Below are 20002 nucleotides of genomic sequence, written 5' to 3'. Positions count from 1 at the left end.
ACGCTGTGCTACCTAACGTAGGGCGATGGGCATAGTGATCACAAAAGAAGTAACATTTTATTAAATGAATAAAAATAGAACAGATTATCACCGTCATCAATTTCATTTTATTTTGAACTCTGAGCTGTGCACGATACCTTGAAACGCTTTTTGAGGCTAGCGAGATACGTTACTAGATGAAAGACCATCTCCACGTAAAGCTTGATCTCGTGAAGAAGCCCTAAGCCAGTGGTTCTCAAACATTTTTAGACATGTCCCGCTTTATGATACTGAAAATTGTCGCCCCCCCTATTGTCACATCACAAAACGCATCCATAAAGCTAGCAAGCCGAACGGGTAGTTTAATGGCATGGAAAGTTATGAATGTTGATGAGATAATTCTAGAATATGAATTCGGGACTGTACACAGAGCAATAACAATAAGTATGAACCCGAGGTAAATCGCGCGGAGCGCGAAAATTTTTTCAGTTGACTACAGCTCCGCGCCCCCTTCAGATGCTTTCACGCCGCCACAAGGGGACGCGCCCCACAGTTTCAGAACCACTTCCCTAAGCCGTTTTCTAAGCGCCTTGGTCTTGGCAGTATTTCGGCCATTGCAGGTCAATTTCAGCATTTGCAAAATGTTTTCTTAGCTTCCTTCCGAAATCTCAAAGCAAGTCGCGGGCCGCAAAATATGACCTCGTGGGCCGCATGCGGCCCGCGGGCCGCGTGTTGGTGACCCCTGGCTTACGCGGATGATATGGCGAACAGGAGCGTAGTGTAGTGACCTCGTTACGCGAATACCACTAGCAATAACGGGAACGCAGGTGTGTTACTGGGCTTGTGACTTCGTCTCTTTGCGACTGCCGCCTGCTCAAACGACACTTACACAATACACGACGGAGCCTGACACTGACAACACCACAAGCGTATGCGGTTATAATATTATATTGATACGACACAAGAATCTCATAATAGCGATGCTCACGGACACAACGGAACCCAGACGATCTGCAACACCTATATTCGACAGAATCGACACATGCACTGCACAGCGAACTGTAACGACACTCCGTGTTAACCCCACACAGCACGCACACATACTTATCAGCATGAACCCATCCCAGCAGCAGCCTTGTCATCTACAAGCGGGCTACGAACTACCAACGGGGCAACATCGCCCCCTAGGTACTCGCGTAGTACCGTCAGTGACTAGGCCGTGTCACAGCCAACTGTCCGCGCAGAGATTCCGACAGGTACGTCTAACTCAAGTCTGCAAATACAAGACCAACTACCTACTACTTCTCGCCCTAATTGCCTAATACCACCTCTACTTCACGCTACTGCTCCCAACTACTTATTCTTCACGCTACCAAACATAGAGACATACTCAGTTACTCACTGAACTGAGTCAACACCCGGTCTCCAGCCATACCATGCGCAACGCAATTTCTAAATGGCAAATACAGAACAATCTGAAAACCTCGGGTCTCCATACTAGAAAAACCTCCAACACCTAGGTAGGGGAATTCTGGAGTCGACCTCGGTCGGATTCGGACCGACAACACGTTTTGTAGCTGTCGATTATGCCACCTCGCCGCATCCATGTTTCGTCCTTGATTTAAATGGATATTTCGACATTCATATGCATTGATACACGTATGATCTCAAACATTGAAAGTATAACTGACAATAATACCATAACAACAATGTTCACGATATAATTACTGCAACATGACGCCAATAAACAAGAAATGAGCGGATTCAAAACTTCTATGTCCTTATCTGATCCTTTCTGATCCAAAAATTATGTATTCTACAATCCTAGTCCTAATCCTAATCCGATTCAAACTTAGCATTCCACTTAAAAAGCCTATATCCCATGCCTATAGTTCTGTGAAAAATAAACAAAATGCTCAAAATACACGAAGTAGGCTAACTTAGATAGGTCGAAAAACTTTGTCACCATTCGCCACAGGCAGTGGCGGCTCGTGACAATATCGGGTGGTGGGGCAAGGGCTGCGAGCGACTTTTATCAACATGACGTCACAATGGCGTTTTCCAACGTAAAAAAGTAACTTTAATATGATGGTCTCATGAATTTCCCGACAACAGTGATTTTAACGTAGGTGCCGCCAGAGGTTTGCCGGTGAGCCGTGACTTGAAGTGTGGTAACAAATGTTTTATTCATTTTTTTTAATCAAAGGATTATTTTACATAATGTACGTGAACTAAGAATCGTCCCTATGCCACGAATCAATTATCAGGTCATCCTTAGTAGCATGCGTTATGATTTCATGGTAGAGTTAGAGATTACGCAAATCGATAGGCCGTCCGAAAGTGTTTCGTACACGATCCTGGTGTGTTACGACCACTGAGCTGGTGGTTACGAGTTACGACCAGGTGATAGGCAACAGTGATGAGCATCGGAGTGGATTCGGAGCGGAGTTTTGCCGATTTTGTGACAGTCGGAGCGGAGTCGGAGTTTACTACAGATATTTTTTCGGAGAATTTTGGAGTATTGTAACTTTTGTCTCCGATATCTTTGGATAGCTCTGGCCAGAATACACTCTTGATTATGATTACAAACCAAAACGCAGAGAGTTGACACCTTGTAAAGTTGTAATATGACGGGTAACATGCAAAGATGATTGCCAAGTGCAAAAAAATCAGCCATATGCACTGCAATTGGGGACTGGAGAGTAGACAATACTATGAGGCCAACCCTATTATCACATTAATTTAGTAAAACACATTACAAAGTGTACCATGCTTGCCACTGTTTCGGATACTTGACGAGATTCATCGGAGTATCTAGGAGTCTGGGATTGAGCTCTTCGGAGTCGGAGGGAGTTTTCCTCAGACACTAAAGTTGTCGGAGGGATTCGGAGTCTCAAAAAGCACTATCCGCTCATCACTGATAGGCAACCAAAGCGGAGGTACCCGGCGTACGATTGGATCAATGGACTGGACAATTTCTATCATCATCATCATTGGTTTATTAGCAATTTTATCAGTTCAATACACCACAAAAATGCGATACAATGAAAAGACAGGAATATGTCGAAGTGACAAGGAGTAGTCTTCTAGACCTTTAATTTTCGCTCTAAAGGCAACTGCGTAAACTAGCGTACGTACGGAGCAAAGATTCAATACGATTCATGTTCGCACTTGACTTGACCAGACTAATTCCAATGACTAGAACTCGAGAGATTGCGTAAGCCTAACTGCAAAGGTCAACGACTTCGGACACATACGCAATTGTTATCTCATAGATTGGGCCTGTCATATTGAATCCAGAACATCAATTTGAATGGTCTTTGAAGAACTAAGGACAGCAGCCTCGGAACTTCGGTCTCGGAACAACATAGTACATTTTGGCCTTGAAACTGGAGATTGTGACGCAACACATACGGCTTACTGTCTGCTGCCAAATCGCCGTTGGAAAATATATTAATCAATAAATACATGAATGAAAGCCGTAAACTTAGCATACTGTTACATGAAATCATCGAGAAGTAGCATTCGCAATCTCATAACCCATTCCGGCATGGTACACTGTCAAAATCAATACAAACAGACGAACACCGAACTTTGAGTAAAATAGATCGAGGAATAGGCTGATCGAATGATCAGCTGTTAGCCGACATCGAAAATGAAATAGCTATCGCATTTGACAGGGGATTGTAAGCAAATGGTTTGAAGGCCAAAATTTCACAGTGAAATGCACATTGGCGAACATAAAATTATGTGAATATTTGAATGCAAACCGAGAATCTTAGTTAGCTGTTTCATGCGATCATCGAGATATACCATTGGAACTATCATCACCGATCTCGTTATGGAACGCAGACTAGATTAGCACAGACAGACACCGGCTTTTCCGTGAGATCCGCAATGATGTAGGTAGGCTAAGTATCAGATCAGCGCGCATCTCTACCATACTCGACCTCGAAAACGAAATAACTGCCTCAATCATTGAGCGTCAACTTTAAGACTTGGCACCGCGTTCGATACTAAAATCAAGACATACCGTGCAAAAGCTCATGACAGATCTAGGTATGGATCATCGTTAAAATCAATAGAGACCATTAACGGCTTTTGCGTAAATCTGTTAGCGATAAATGAAGAGTCAGCTCTCACTCGACTTTGGAAACGAAATTACCACCCACATAGTTCAGTGAAAAACCTAAAACTTATTACAGCGGTCGATACTAACATTAAGACTTACTGTGCCAAATATCATGACCGATCTCGGTATGGAACATCGTCAAAATCAATGAAGACCAATACCGGCTTTTGAGTAAAATCTGTTTGCTGTACAATGTACATGATAGATCAGCACACACTGAACTTCGGAAACGAAATTACCTCCCTTATCTTTGAGTAGCAAGCCTGAAACTTGGAGCAGTGCTAAATACTACCTTCACGACATATCGTACCAAGTTTCAAGAATTATCATGGTGCGAAACACCGTCAAAATCGACCTATACCAGCAAAGGTCGAGTCAACGCATATCACGGTAACCGAGTTCAGATATAGATACGATTGTTACATCACACCTTAAGGGCGACAGGCATAGTTGCCCCACTTGCTCGGCCATTTTACGAATAGGAGAGAGTAAATCACCGTTTCTTTATTGTGCGCGGCTTTGAGAGAATAGATAGTGAAAGCTTGTTATGAGCGCTACCGGGGCAAGCCCCGGCTAGGCATTCACAAAGCGAAAACACAGAAGAGAATTCGATTTTCGCAGAGACTTCGCTATGTATGGGCATTTGTTAGCGAAAGCACAAGAATAATGCGGGTTTCGCCGTGATCTCGGTATATACTGATTGCTGTGCGTCTATAAATGGTTAAATTGTTATTGAACAGAATTTTAGGTGGGGCAATGCCCCAGTTGCCCTATAGGACGAGCCGCCACTGGCCACAGGACATCAATCTTCCGAAAATCGGTAAATCCAATCAGAATCCTAATCCACCAAAATTTCTCAAATGCTGTTTTCCCAAATCCTGATGCTAATCATTGTCATCTCAACACCAAAATCGGTCGCGGATGAATATCAATCGGGGATTTGAATTCAGTCGTCACTCCATCCCGCAATCACTATATTTATTATTTATACGCAATGTCGCCGCATCACTTTCCCGTGACCTAAGGTTAAACTCTCTGTGAAGAGGGTTACGTCATAATGCAATAACTCGAGCTACCGTGACGGCAACAACAACAGTAAAAACCCTCGTTTCCCCAGTTTCCTTGGAAAAATATTCGATAGAAATGCTGTTGAACTTAAAGAGACTAGTCCGCCGCCGGGCTCAGTAGCTTTTTTCAATAACAGCCAGGTAACAACAGATATGTTTTTGCGGAATAGGGAGGTGGGTCAGGAGAGAGCGACAGAGAAATTAAGCTCAAACGCCAAGCCAGCATTAGATTGGGATGTAACATCGCAGTTTCTGTAGGTTACATGGAGTCACGCCGATATCTGGCTCGTCATACTGATGTGACCCTAAGTCGAGAATATGCCCATAGCTGAAATTTCTGTGTATTCGCAGACGAGTAGCCTAATTGAGGACAATGACTGGTTCGAATATTTTAAACAACCAGACTTTCATATCAGTATAGTTCTCAACCTTTTGGAACTAGTGTCACAGTATAGCACTTCGAGTAGTGGTATGCAAGACTTGAACGCCACATCAAAAAAAAACCTAATTGAGGCGCGGAACTCGATGGAGACCCGTGAATGAACATATATCATAGACATATCTTTCAAGTTATTAGTGTTATTCGTGTTCCGGAACCAGCATGTAACTCAAGTTTGATGTCATTGCTCATGGAAATCACAGGAGTATCCTTCTCATTTTTGTCAACTTTCAAATTTTGATTAACCGTGTCATATGAAAGCTATATGGTAGCACTGAATGCTATGCAAATGAGATATTAATAAATATGTATTGGAATTTTAAAGTTGCGACAGTAATGTATCGTAGGCAAAAGTAGACGAATTGTTTTTCTTGAAACTAGCGCACCGGTATGCAATATTTCTGTAGACAGAATTACACCAACAATATTCTAATTTTACGTTGTTGACTTGTTTTTGAGAATTGTCTAAGCAGGTTCTACCCTTGAGCTCATTTTATCGTCTGGTTCAAGAGGTTCATCTATTGTATCTTTAGACGAGGTGATCTGACTAAGCTGTTTTATGACCAGCACCATCTCAAGCATTCAATATTAGAGTAAGTGAACTTCATGATTGGGAGACCACTAAATGGTTGATTTGATAGAGAATCACCCAGTAACAATCAATATGACAAAAATCTTCAACGGGCTATGAATATTACTTCGTATCCATAATCACCATTTCTTTACTAGGATTAGTGCTGGCAACATATTGATCAGCAATAATAATGTATTTTTGCTATGACCATCATATCTTCTGTAGGTCAGGGGTTCCCAAACTTTTTCCATTGATTTCCCAACCAAAGAGTTAAACATATCTTTTTGGCCACTCTAAAGACTAGACCAAAGGTATACGAGTAGGGCAAGTTTTTGCAAGTCTTTTTACAGCTTCCTAGATCTCAGAATCTATGTACAGCGATGTTTTAAGCTGTTTGGGGGGATTTTATAGTGCAACTTTTCACTATTTTTCTTTTTACTGCAATTTTTATCAAATATTGCGTCAAAATGTAAAGGAGTGATTTGAAAACATGCTTCAAATTATTTCTAGTATGCTTCTATTCTCTTTTTGCATCCCAAAGAGCTATATGATGCGTTAGCTGCATGTCACTGTGTTATCTGTGACACAATGGCTTGCAAGTAAAAGAAGTTCAACAGCCTCTGCCAAGCACGACAGTGTTGGAACAATATGTAAATAGATCGCTTAAGTAATTCTGTCGTTTAAATTCGAGATGGTTTTCCATTTCACGGACGCTAATGTGAGATCGCCGATAATTACATTTTCATTGGGTCAGTTTATTCAGTCCTTTGAATTTGTTACAGTTGCCAAGACTGATTTTTCCGCAACACCTTGGCTCAAGTTTGCAGACCTAGGGGGTTGTTATTTGACTTGTTTTAGGGGCAGGGGTTTATCGCTATGCTGTTTGACTTTTTGGGGAAAATTATTCATGCATTGCGTAATTTTCTAGATGTGTACCGGGAAAAAATATAATTTTTGACTGTCTTACCAGAATGTTCGTGAAATGGCAGAGTAACAAATTTGATAGCTCTGCAGGAACTAGGTTATACAACAGAACCTTTCAAGTATCACATATCCTACTAGTTCAACAAAAATTATGAATGCAATTTTTTACTGCAACTTCTGTCAAAAGTAAGTGCAACTTTCTCGCGATTTTACAGCAACGAAAACTTGCCCTAGTAATCGTTAGCGTTATCCCTCTACTTTTCTGTGGCATTCAAAATTTTTGTATCTGTATACTCAATGGGTTTGCTTGTATAGCGCTGGATCTCTAACACTTTTTTTCACTCACGTCTCTCAAAATCACCTACTTTTAAAAACTGTTCTAGGTTATAGGCTGTTTCGTTTATAAAATTTATTAACCGTAAACCGGGGTTTAATAAAAACCGGGGTAACTTTGAACTAGGGGTAACTTGGACAGCAAGCAGTAAAAGATTCAAATGATTATATATATATAGGTCTAGCTCTGTCTGCGTTCAGACTTAGAGCACCATCACCGAGGTGATGGAAGTATCCATCAAAAATGAGAGAGCATCAAAGATTTAGGTTATAAATTAAATTTCCCTTGAAAGTGCTGCTTTTGAGAATGTCCTGATGTCGGTGTCGTTCCGGTTGAGGACATTGCTCATCAGCGTTGCGGAGGGTCTTCCTTTTTTCGTTCTCCTTTCATCTTCAAACGTTATTGACTTCACGACACTGTCATTAGGTTTTCGAATTATGTGTGCAAGAAATTTAGCTTGTTGGTGATCAATGAATACTGAAAGGTCTTCAGTGCGACAGATTCTATGAAGATTCTGATTGCTAATTTTGAATGCGTGATCGGTTCCCCTTCGAGTGTAGCCTCCGTGTACCATTTTTCGCAAAAATTGTCTGTAGCAGACATCCAGGACGCTTCTTTGATTTTCCGAAAGAGACCATACACTGCAGCCATATGTGAGTCGACTTCGCACAAAGGCATTCAAAAATTTTATTCTTGTACCAATCCAAATTCTGAAGTTTCGAAGCAGGTATTTATAGGTTTGGAAAGCAGCATGTGCCGAGCTGACCCTATTATTGATTTCGGATATCCCCACATTCGTTTCGTTATAGTGAATCATGCAACCAAGGTATTTGAAAGTTTTCACGTTTTCAATATCATGATTGTGTAGAGAGCAGATTGAAGTCGGGTAAGTCAGTTCCTCATTGTGGTTAAATATCATAGTTTTTGTTTTCGACTCATTAATTTGTAATCCAAACTCAGTAAGAACTTCTGATAGCAGTTTTAGACCTTCCTGAAGTGAAGTTTGGTCTTTAAAAAAGAATTCAAGATCGTCCGCATAGCCTGAGCCCATGTTGATAGCGGTTCCTTGGTAGTTCTTGTCCCTTTTATCTTCTCGTGCATAGTCCGGTGTGCGAAAATGATACTGGCTGAAAGCGATATCGGCTAGTTTCGATCTGTGTAGGAAGACTCTCACGGCATAGTCCATATAAAGATTGAAGAGGATAGGGGATTCGGGTCCGCCCTGTCGAACTCCAGATTTTGTGGGAAAAGTTAGGTTAGGGTGGCTTTTCAGTTCGGTTGTTGTACATCGATATAGAGAGGCAAGTAAGTTGATGATTTTTGTTCCCTTTTCCTCATCGATTCGATTTCGTAGCGACTGAATTAGCCAGGTTCTGTTAACGTGGTCGAACGCAGAGGAGAGATCGACAAACAAGGCATATGTTTGTTTATCAGTTTTTTCAGCAATGATTTGAGACTGCTTCGTGACATATATGCAGTCGGTGGTTCCCTTCCCTTTTCTAAAACCACATTGGAATTCGAGAATTTGCTTGTTGTACCATTCTTCTATTCTTGATATGATTATTTGTATTAACAGTTTGCAGAATACGCTTCCAACTTGAATAGCGCGATATGTCGATGGATCGGTTCTGCTTCCTTTGTTCTTCCATATGGCAGTTAGCTTGCTGTGGCCGAATGATTGGGGTAATTTTTCAATCTCCCATATTTTTTGGAACAATTCTGTAATTTTGTCCATGATCAATTTGGATGACGCCATTGCTCTCAAAATCTCCGGTGGTACGTCTGAACTGGATTTCTTACGCTTCAGCTTTTCAATAGCTCGTGTAATTTCCTCGAGTGTTGGTGGGTCTTCATCGATGGTGGAGCTATTTTCTTGCATCAACTTTACAGCATCTGGAATGTTTTCCAGATCATTTGGCATCCCAACCGATTTCTCATTTCCTTGTGCGTCAAAATGGTTTTTGAAGAATTCAGCCAGTTTACTCGCCTGGCAGGAAATTGTGGTATTGCCTTTACCCAGAGTACAACCGTGTGTCTTTGCGTTTTTGAACAGAGTTGCGGTTTCCCTGTTTATCGCATTTAGATTTATTTTTTCTGCTTCAGTTTTCCAGTGCCTGTTCATCAAAAAGTTTTTTCTTTTTCTAATCTTCTTTCTGAGGAGTGTTATGGCACTTTGAGAGTCCGGATTGTTCCGTCCCTCGTCTTTCAGTTTCTGTAGCAAATCGTTCAGTGATTGATCACTTTCCCATAAGTTTCCAAATTTTTCCTTCTTATATTTCGGGAGTATGTTCTCCGTGGACATTTGCATCGGTAGTGCTAGGTTTTCGTATAGTCTGTCCACATCCTTTACCTGGCAGTCAGTTGAAAGAGATTGTTCTACATCTTCGATTAGCCTGTTTTTGTAGTCGGTATTGTTCAGGTAGCCGAGGTCCGGGGCCCCGATCTCTCTTGCTTTATTAAATTTCCGTGGTCTGAAACGTTCTTGTCTAGTAAATGGTGTTTTCATTTTTGCCACTAGAATTGTATGATCTGAATTTATTTGAATAGATCTTTTTGTACAGCAGTCGGCCATATATTGCCTCAGCCAAGATTCACAAAGAATGTAGTCCAATTTCTTTCGCGTTTTGCCATCGGGGCTAGTCCATGTTGTTTTCTGCCGTTCGTGATGTATATAGAACGTGCTAGAGACGCATAGGCCCTTCTCTCTGCAGAAGTTGATCAGGCGATCACCGTTATCATTGTATGTGCAGTTCATTATGCCTTTCTTACCATTGAAAGAGCTGTGCGTTTCGCATAGGTTCGTCGTAGCATTCATATCTCCCATTACAATAATCTTTTGGTTCTTTTCACCGTCATCTGCTTGGCAGATTTTGGAAAGACTATTGTAAAATTCGGCCTTGGTTGATGACGCTTTGTCTTCCGTCGGGGCATAGCTGATGATAAATTTTAAGTCAAGGTTGTGCACGGTCAGTTTTGCCACAATCAATCTGGGTGATAGGTTAATCACGTCACGAATCTTTATGAAGCTGCACTGTCGAATTAATATGCCTACGCCATGTTTACGAATGGATTTGTGTCCTTGCCAGAAAAATTTGTATTTACATCCATTCGCCTCAATGATTTTTTCTCCTCTATCAAGTCGTTTCACTTCTTGTAAACCGACTATGTCTAGGCCTGCGTCGCATATTGCTTTGACGACCTCGTATGCTTTCTCGTCCTCTCTCATGGTTCTGACATTTATGGTTCCAAATTTCCAAAATCTTTTGTCTTGGTCTCTGATGGATTTTCGATTCAGAACATTTGCGGATGGTGCTGAATCACTGCATCCCATCCTGTGGAGTATATGGTGGAGAGATATTGTTGGTGCCCGCTTAGCTGGATTTGGATTTTTATAGATTTTCAAACTCTTCAGTGTATTCTTTAGGGCTGTCGTGATGCCTGTTCTTGTGAAATTACCGGTACTCATTCTCCTGGTGTATGGCATTGTCTTTGGCGGATCAACAATCAGATGATTGACGGAGCATCCATTTCCTCACAATGCAGTTGCAGCTATCATATCAGGATATACTAATATTAGGCTACCGGTACTCTATATCTTATAACAACCAAATACTGATACTGACTGAATATTGATGGAATAGGGTTGTCGTTGAAAGTCCAATATTCTTTTTCATAAGGCAACAGTACCACAAGTAGTCTCAATAAAAAGTGGAATCATTTCACCAGATAAACCAGACCCAACATTGATAAATTAACGGCGGTGGTGAATTTCATCAAAATTAATGGTTATTGAATTTATTTCAAACAAACATAGTCATAGATTCAAAACTCGGCTGCAGATACCTCTAAGTAGTCTTCATCCGTGGCTAAAATCTCAGCGGGCTCAACCTTAGATCAGTATAAGAAAATATGATGTCCAAAGTTACCCTATCATATTTTATCAGAACGGGGTAACTTTGGACAGTGGAAAATGTGATATTTAGAGCTCTGAAAAGTTGCTGTTTCATCTGTTTCAAAGTGTATCGTCAACTTTATTCGTTATGACCTGCCTGATGGCTTTTTACGTGAAATGACAAGTTAAATAAATTTAGAGTTTACCAAAATATTTGAAAAACGGGTGAGCAATCAGCCGCTAGATTGTAGGCGGGTGAAAGCTACTTTTAAAACTTATCAAATGCTCTTAAAGATACGCCCGCTGAATGTCGCATAAATTACCACAAAATATATCCATCAGAGGACATAGAAAATGGAAAGCAGTTTCATATTTTAAAGACGAGTAAAATATTTGATATCAGCAATAAATCACGGTAACAAGCCTAATGTTTGCTGACGCCACCAGTGGGATAATTTTCTCACCATGTGTTATTTTCAATTCCCAATTGGGGAAGACATGTGGGGAATTGAGATAGGGGATGGATAAGGTGGCATCAGCCTTCATAAAGAACCTAAGTATTAATTTTAATTTTATTTTTTAGGGGTGGGGATTAGGTGAAAATCATGTAATAGCAATAGGCCTGACGTATATCATTTTTTTTCATTTCAGCCACTGCTCTCATCAGCTCTTACCAAATAAGCCTTGTTTAGGAGGTTTCATAAGCCATAGAGTGTAAAGACATTCAAAAAACTACATTGTCACAGATAATTTACAAAAATACGGTACTTATTTATGACCACAAAGATTTTGTATTAGTTAATTCTAATCTTTGCTCCATAACCCCAAAAAACACAAAACTTGGCTCCCCTGGACTGTAGCCTTTCCAAGAAATAGAGCGAAATTGTCAAAAATTATCCAAAGTTACCGCGGTTTATTGGTCGGTATCGTAATTTTCTATGTATATTACGCTCCCATGTATAATACGCACCCTGAAAATGGCATGTAGTTTCTTAAGAAAATCCAGTACCAATATATAGCATGCAACCTGCACGAGCAGAACACCATGTACTGTACAGTTGTACATGTAGGCTACATGTACTGTACAGTAGGGCTCTTCAAAAATGACTTTTTTTATCAAATCTCACTGGCTACTGGATAAAATTGTCAGGTTACCTAATTCAAGCCTACACACCAAATTTGGTTCAATTCCAAGCAGTAGCCGCATTGGTACAGGAAAACAAAGTTTCTATTTATTATGTAAAAGTAAATAACAAAAATTTGAAAATTTTCTGTTCACCCCATGAAAGTGTCAGGTTGTCTATAGAAACGATGTTCACCAAATTTGGTTCAATTCCAACCAGTGGAAGCGGAGTTATTGCCGTCGAAAAATTTGGATTATGAATAAAATAGTACTTACAGTGACCAATTCTTTAATTATTTATTATAGTGGCGCCCACCGTAAATACTATTTTAATACAATCCAAATTTTTCGACGGCAATAACTCCGCTTCCACTGGGTTGGAATTGAACCAAATTTGGTGAACATCGTTTCTACAGACAACCTAACACTTTCATGGGGTGAACAGAAAATTTTCAAATTTTTTGTTACGGTATTTATTTTTATATAATAAATAGAAACTTTGTTCTCCTGTAGCAATGCGACTACTGCTTGGAATTGAACCAAATTTTGCGTGTAGGCTTAAATTAGGTAGGCATACCGGTAACCTAACAGTTTTATCAAGTAGCCAACGGTGCTATTTGAGAAAAAAGTCATTTTTGAAGAGCCCTACGGTACAGCAGTGGTTCTCACCAGTGCTGGTCCAGCAAATATATTAAATTTCTTATCTGAATTTGAGAATGAAAGAAGCTTGGGGTTTACGACGTATTTTGCACTGGGTTGTAATAACAAATTAGCTGTATTTTTCGGGTGTTCATGCGAGTGTGGTATGGGGCTATTCAAAAGTAGCTTACAACGCGTTTCGGACAGATTATATGTGAAAGCTACTTTTAAACAGACTTTTAAACAGAAGTGACACATGGTAGAGGCTATAGTAGCCTACAGTGGTTCTTAACTTTTTATCCTGCAGCGCCCTTTCGAAAATTGCCAGTGTCTGGCGTCCCCGTATTTCTAGGACGGCAGTAAAAACGAAGGGTAAGAGTTCGAAGTTGGGTCATTATTTTTGGGTTATGTGACTTCACTATTGGAAATAGCTGTCTTGCCCGACGACCACTCGACCAATTAACGCTATGATAATTGTATGTGCTATATTCGGGATCAAATCTAGGTTGTCGTAACAACCATAGGGTACGGGCTCAAACCATCTGGCCCATCAACTTCAACATGATGGTATTCCGATCAAAGCAACCCATTTCATAAAAACATCATGTAAGGATACGAATCGCGACACTAAAGAGTATCATCCTTGATGATACGATGAAGAATTATTCTGAAGATTTAATTTTGTAGCTATCATATACAAATATATTTATTTAATCATTTTCACCAAAGAGATTTGAAGCATCTTCAATGTACAAATGGCTCTCACTATCACTTTCAAAAGTGGGGCAGTGCCTCTTTCTTCGATGTCAACACGTTATTCGCTGCGGTATAAAATACTTATTTCAAAACATTTTGTAGAAATTAACCCGAGGTAATGTGATGGTAGTATGGTGATGCTAGTATTTTAACGGGAATTGGCGATCTTAGGGCGAAGATAAGGAAGTTTGTTGATCCAGAAAAATGGCAATCATGTGAATAAATACTGCTAATCGCAACGCGGAAAGTTGGAAAAGGTCATCCCTATGGTTATTCGAGGCTTTGAATAAGGTGTCCTGATTTTTCAATCAAGTGGCGTTGTGTGTTGCATCATAATGCGAAAACGTGTTATAGGCTGTCAGTTGTCAATTTGTTGAATGATACAGCTGCCTGCCGATAAAGATGCTACCACGTTAATAGGTAGGGCTGGGCAAAATCGAGTACCTGAGTGATTCGATTCTGAATCACGTAAAATGCTTCGAGTCGAGTCGAGTAATCGAGTATCACTCATTATGACGTCATAACAGAATATTATTTGTCAAAGTTCGAATATGTACCTTTTAAGCGACCACAAAGAATATAATGCCTGTTATCCATCATATTAAGGATACTTTGATATTTTTTTCGACCATACCGATTTCATTGCACTTGCATTGTGACAATATTGTGGGATGATCATGACTTCGGAAATGTGCAATTTCCAGTAACATTCGTAGCTTTGTACTTCATGTTTCATACGGCCAATCAAGGTTTCAAGGCTTCAACAGTGAAATTAGCATAAACTCGTTGATCGTTGATAAACTCCTCGTTGATCAATCAACTTTCAGTGGCGAGGAGCGTATAATTTCAGTACTCGAAAAAATCGTCTTTTACTACTCGACTCGAATCATAAAAATTAATACTCGATTCAGATTCGAGTACTCGAATCATTGTGCCCAGCACTAGTAATAGGTAGGATTATCATCATCTTGCAATGAAAGTCATGTCTAATTAGTACGGTACGGCTAAGAAACAGCTTATAGAAAATTGATATCGCTTTGCAATGGTGGGTACTTAATTCGTTGATTGCTTAGCAGAGGAGACCGTAGGCACGGTCAATATCGGAAATATATCGTTGCCGTGGAATCAAAGTGACTTATGTCAAGTTCTCAAATTGTGAAGGTCCATTTCTAAAACTTGAAATCTCGGAATCTATGTACTATAATGTTTTAAGCTGTTTGAAAGGATTTGATAGTGCAACTTTCTGCAACTTTTTTCTATTTTTCATGCTAATTTTTACCGTAACTTTGATCAACTATTGCGTACAAATGTAAAGGAGTGATTTAAAAACATGCTATAAACAACTTCTAGTATGGCTCTATTCCCATTGATTTGTATAACAAAGAGCTATCTGACTGGTTAGCTGCGTCTCACTGGTATCTATGCCACAATGGCATGCTAGCATGTTCAACTACCCCTGCCTAGCACGACCGTGACCGAACGATATAGAAATAGATTACTGTATTAATTCTCTCGTCAAATTTTACAATAATTTCCCATTTCACGAACGCCAAGGCGAGACCGCTGAAAATTACATTTACCCCGGGTCACCTTTTTCAGGCTAGAGCCTATTGATTTTGATGAAGTCGCCAGGAGTGAGTTTTTTTGGTAATGGCTTGGGTCAAGCTTGCAGACCGAAAGGTTTTGGGTTGTGTTATTTGACTTGTTATAGGGGGAGGGGGTAATCGCTATGCTGTTGGCTTTTTTGGGGAAATTATTCCCGCATTGCTTGATTTTCTTGCTGTTTGCCTTAAAAATGTAATTTTCGGCGGTTTCGTCAGACAGTTAGATGGCGAAGTAACAAATTTGTCAGCTCTGGAGAAACTAAGTTATACAACGGTCCCTTTTGACTATCTCATAACCTAATACTTGAACAAAAATTATAAATGCACCTTTTTACTGTAACCTTTGATAAAATTAAGCTGCTTTCGGCGATTTTAGTGCAACAAAACTTGCCCTAATGATTATAAATCACTGCATACATGGAAACATGTTGCAAACAAGGCCAGCATGTATGTCGCGCGCAGTGGGAGGAAAAATTTCGAGATGTTACAGATTTTGTCGAATGCTAATTTACAATGAGAACTTGGGGATATATGGAAATGTTGCTCTACTATGTCCCTACTGCACTCTCTGCAGCGGCAATTTTTTTCTACAGGGCCCCCCTACCGCTTTCCTGAGCCCAACAACCCCCATCTTGTCCCCCTCAGCGTTTCCTCCCCCTTCAAAATCCAAAACGCCCGTTGGGGGTGCTGGCGACAAGGTTAAGAAACACTGGAATAGTGTATAGCAGTGCTTTTCAACCTGTGTGACGGTTCGCACTTGTGCGAATGAAAAAAATTGCAGTGCGAATGACGAAGGTGGTGCGAACAGTGCGAATGAAAATCCGGATAAAGTGCGAATGAAAATCGTGAATAATTGTTAATTTTTCTGACTTGGAATAATTCAAATAAACCTAACAGGAAATTTGAGGTCAGTGTAACTTTTGTAGTGGCGACGCAACTCTAAAAACTTGTTTAACTTACGACGCACCGCTAATCGTAGCTCTCACAAGCCGTAGTGAATGACGTTAAATTGACTTTCTGCTTTCTTTCGCTAAACAATCATCATATTTTCGTAATAACTGTTCGACTAGCGCGAGACAAGAGAATAGTATAGTACATACCATCATTACAGACTCACATTTGCAAGTAACTGTAACGCAAATTTTTACCCCTTCGAGGTAATAAAGTATGAACCGCAACGGGTATATAATTTTGGGTCGACACGGTGCCAGAGCTATCTGTTAATATGTATGTAATATTTGTTGAATTTAGTGCAAAAAATCCTGCGATAGTTTTTACATATCCAAGGCACTGTGTTGGGTACTGTAGCCAATATGCGAGACACGCATAAAATATGGCTTTATCGTGAGAAATCATGATAAGATTTGTCCGACTGTTTTTTTCTGGAAAACATAATCGAAGACCGTTGGGATGAACTGGTGTAGGGATGTGCAACGAGCGAGTTCAGGCCTATGAGAGTCGTTCATTTCGAGCCAACTCCTTCTGCGTAGGGGCACATGAAGACGTATAGTTATGGCCAGCAAACCGCTGATAAAATGAGGGCGGTATGTATCGTGAGTATATTTACTCGTCTCATATACTCGTCAGACAGAAGTTGGAGCTCGCTATACCTTATGATCCGTTGCTCCAATGTACATACTCTCCTTGATCGTTTTTGCACCTTATGTTCCAATACATAAGGCAGAAACCTCAAAACAAACATTTGAGCTCTTTTCCTTTTCGACAAACTGGAGCCTAAGGGACCTTTGTGTCAGCTCTCCAAAACGATTTCTGCTGGCAGGCATTTTTCACTCGCGAAAAATACGCTGTATTTTGGATAGGAGTGCAGAACAGATTTTAAGGCCTGGCCATCCAAGCACTAGTAGACGTTTTTGTACAAAACCCAAAAACTTGTTTGGCCGAGAAGGGTTTTAGTGAAATAATTGAAATCAAAACGAGCGAAAAAAATTACCTTTTTAATGGGACACTTGATAGCTTAATTTACATGGCAGCTAATTTGTTGCACATCTGAACAAAATGTTGTTAAGTATCTTCGTCTTCTTTTTGTATAACAATTTTCGATTAGTTTGTGCGAATGAAATTTATTTTACAAAAAAAGTGCGAATGGAGCTCAAAAAGGTTGAAAAGCACTGGTATATAGCAATATCTTTTGGAGAAAAGCCAACAAGCACAACCACGTGGTTTTTAACAGGACTTCGCTAGCTTAACCTTGCAGAAACTCCAAAATATTCATGTATAAATATCCAATATCAAAACAACAGCATTAAATGTAGTTTTCAATAGCACATGTAAGTTGGTAGAGCTGTATACATTTGTCGTACCAGTACCCTGATTGAATTTAGAGTTAATTTCGATTTTTGAAGGATGACCGTCCTCAACATTTTTTGAAGTTTTACCAGTCCGTGAGGTCAAGAAGGTTGATAACCACTACTGTACAGTGTATGCATAGCAAATGAGTATATGCTTGTTATAAAAGCTTCCTGTTTTGACGAACCAGCGATGGTTGTGTTTTAGTATTACCGGAAATAGATTACGCACATTAAAGTATGCTCGCGGCGATATGATGTCATTTTATTTTGTGAGGTCACTGCTGCACCATCATGGCGAAACCATCGCTAATCATTGGCTCTGGACTTAAACGGCATTATCTCCAAACGATTGTACAAAGCAGCTAAAGCCTGCGAGGCCCGAGATGTGATAGTTTTCAGACTAACAACGATGTCTTGTGCGTGACCAGGCTGTTGCAGATGTGACTGTTTAGGCCAGCGATGATATCTTGTACACCTGGACTGCTGTAGATGCAATTGTTCCGGCCTGTTGTTCACGCGATAAATCAGGCCAGCGAGGATCGCGCATGTACAGCAATCAATGACCTGATTTTGTTCGCGTGAAAATTGCAAACCCACTCAGCGAGAGATCGCTTGCCGTTGTGCAGCGAAAACGAATCTCGCTAAATGGCACAACACTTCCAGCTGATAGGCACACGCCTATGCTTAACGTACCTACCCATGCACTATGGCCTCATACAAAGGCATAGTCGTTAAGAACTGGACGCGATATAGGCCTACCTACAGCCTACTGGAATGTTAAAACGGTTTGGTATCTATTTCCGGCGACCTCAGGACAAAAACATTCACACATATCTGCTTACTATAAACACCGAAATCGTGAGTGGTGACGGGTCAGTGGTCATGTAAGGCTGGGATAGTCATTGTCACACAGAAATTTTAAGATTTAGTTATGAATTTTCTCATTATTATTAGAAATTTGTCATATTCCTATTCACATTCATTTTTTCTCAGCCCGTGTGCTCATATTAACCGGTAGAGTTGATGGAGGAGGTGTTTTCAAAAATTTAGGGCAAGATATAAATGATGATGGATCTTGGCATGGGCCAATTTTTATCAGTCACTTTGTTGCATGCAGTTATTTTTCTACATTCCATTACGATTGTCGCTGGAGTGGAAATATATTTGAATCGCCGAAACGTACCAGAAACAAATTTCATTCGTTATAAACAGATGATTCCAATTTGGTTTCTCTATGTGGGGTGCTGCATCATTTTCCTCTTTTGTTCAGATCTGTACTGTGGGGCTCAGATGGGAAATGGCGCTACTACCACATTTTTCAAATATAGTGGGCCACCATGTATAATACGCACCCTTAAAATGGCGTGTGACTTCTGGTAAAAAGCCTGTACCCATGTATAGTACGCATCCCACATTCGCAGTATATGAATAGTTATATATGTTTTCGTATTCGATTTCATTCTGATTTGCTATGTCACTGTTGAACAATCATGACATAACCATAGCTAATCATTATACATTGAACGGCATTGTCTCAAAACGATAGTAGATAACAGCCAAAGCCTGCGAGGCCCGAGACGCGATAGTTCAGGCCAGCGACGATATCTTGCGCATACGGCCTATTATAGATGTGATTTCTCAGGCAAACGATAGCGTCGTGCGCACCAGGCCTGTTGGAGATGCGACTGTAGCCAGCGATTACATTTTGCGCACATAGCGTGCTGTTTATGCGATTATTCAGGCCTGTCGTTGACGCGATAAATGAATTGAAAATGAATGATTGAAATCTTTCAAAAATTAGCCAGTCTATTCAATTTGCATGTCGACGGCTGCAACGGAGTTGCTTGTAAACAACCGCACAAACTTTTTTTAACGCCGGCAAGTAGATCAATCTTTGTATAGAGGTATAAATTAAAATATGATTAGTCGGAGATAAATGCACATATTTTAGACAAATACGCATATCCGCGGCGGCGATTACCGCGCACTGAACAGGACCATGACTCTAGGATAAGCCACATGAAGTTTTAAAACCGGAATATTGGCTGAACAAAGGTTGAGAACGCCGGTGCCCCTCTTAATTCTGCATTATTCACAGTATTAATCTCCACATCTTTCTTGAATACCTAGGTCCTAGGTCATATAAAATATTAACAAAAAGTGGTAACAGCTTTTGTCCGATCATTTCTATTCATAAATATAATGAAGAAAGGATATTTTTATCTTCCAG

General features: G+C 40.3%; 1 protein-coding gene and 1 long non-coding RNA gene across 2 annotated transcripts in view; one reads left to right on the top strand and one right to left on the bottom strand.

Annotated features, from left to right (window-relative positions):
- Nucleotides 1-20002, bottom strand: part of LOC145448941 (uncharacterized) — a 507956-nt gene that overhangs the window by 191387 nt on the left and 296567 nt on the right. The gene's annotated exons all lie outside the window — the stretch shown is intronic.
- LOC145432826 (protein NLRC5-like) overlaps nucleotides 1-20002 on the top strand; it is a 35405-nt gene that overhangs the window by 13316 nt on the left and 2087 nt on the right. The window lies entirely within an intron of this gene.

Source organism: Botryllus schlosseri, chromosome 1, assembly GCF_051294905.1.
Source record: "Botryllus schlosseri isolate E-star chromosome 1, Bs_hap1, whole genome shotgun sequence".
NCBI lineage: Eukaryota > Metazoa > Chordata > Ascidiacea > Stolidobranchia > Styelidae > Botryllus > Botryllus schlosseri.
The sequence above is the reverse complement of the archived record's forward strand: the minus strand, read 5'-3'. Positions and strand labels throughout refer to the sequence as shown.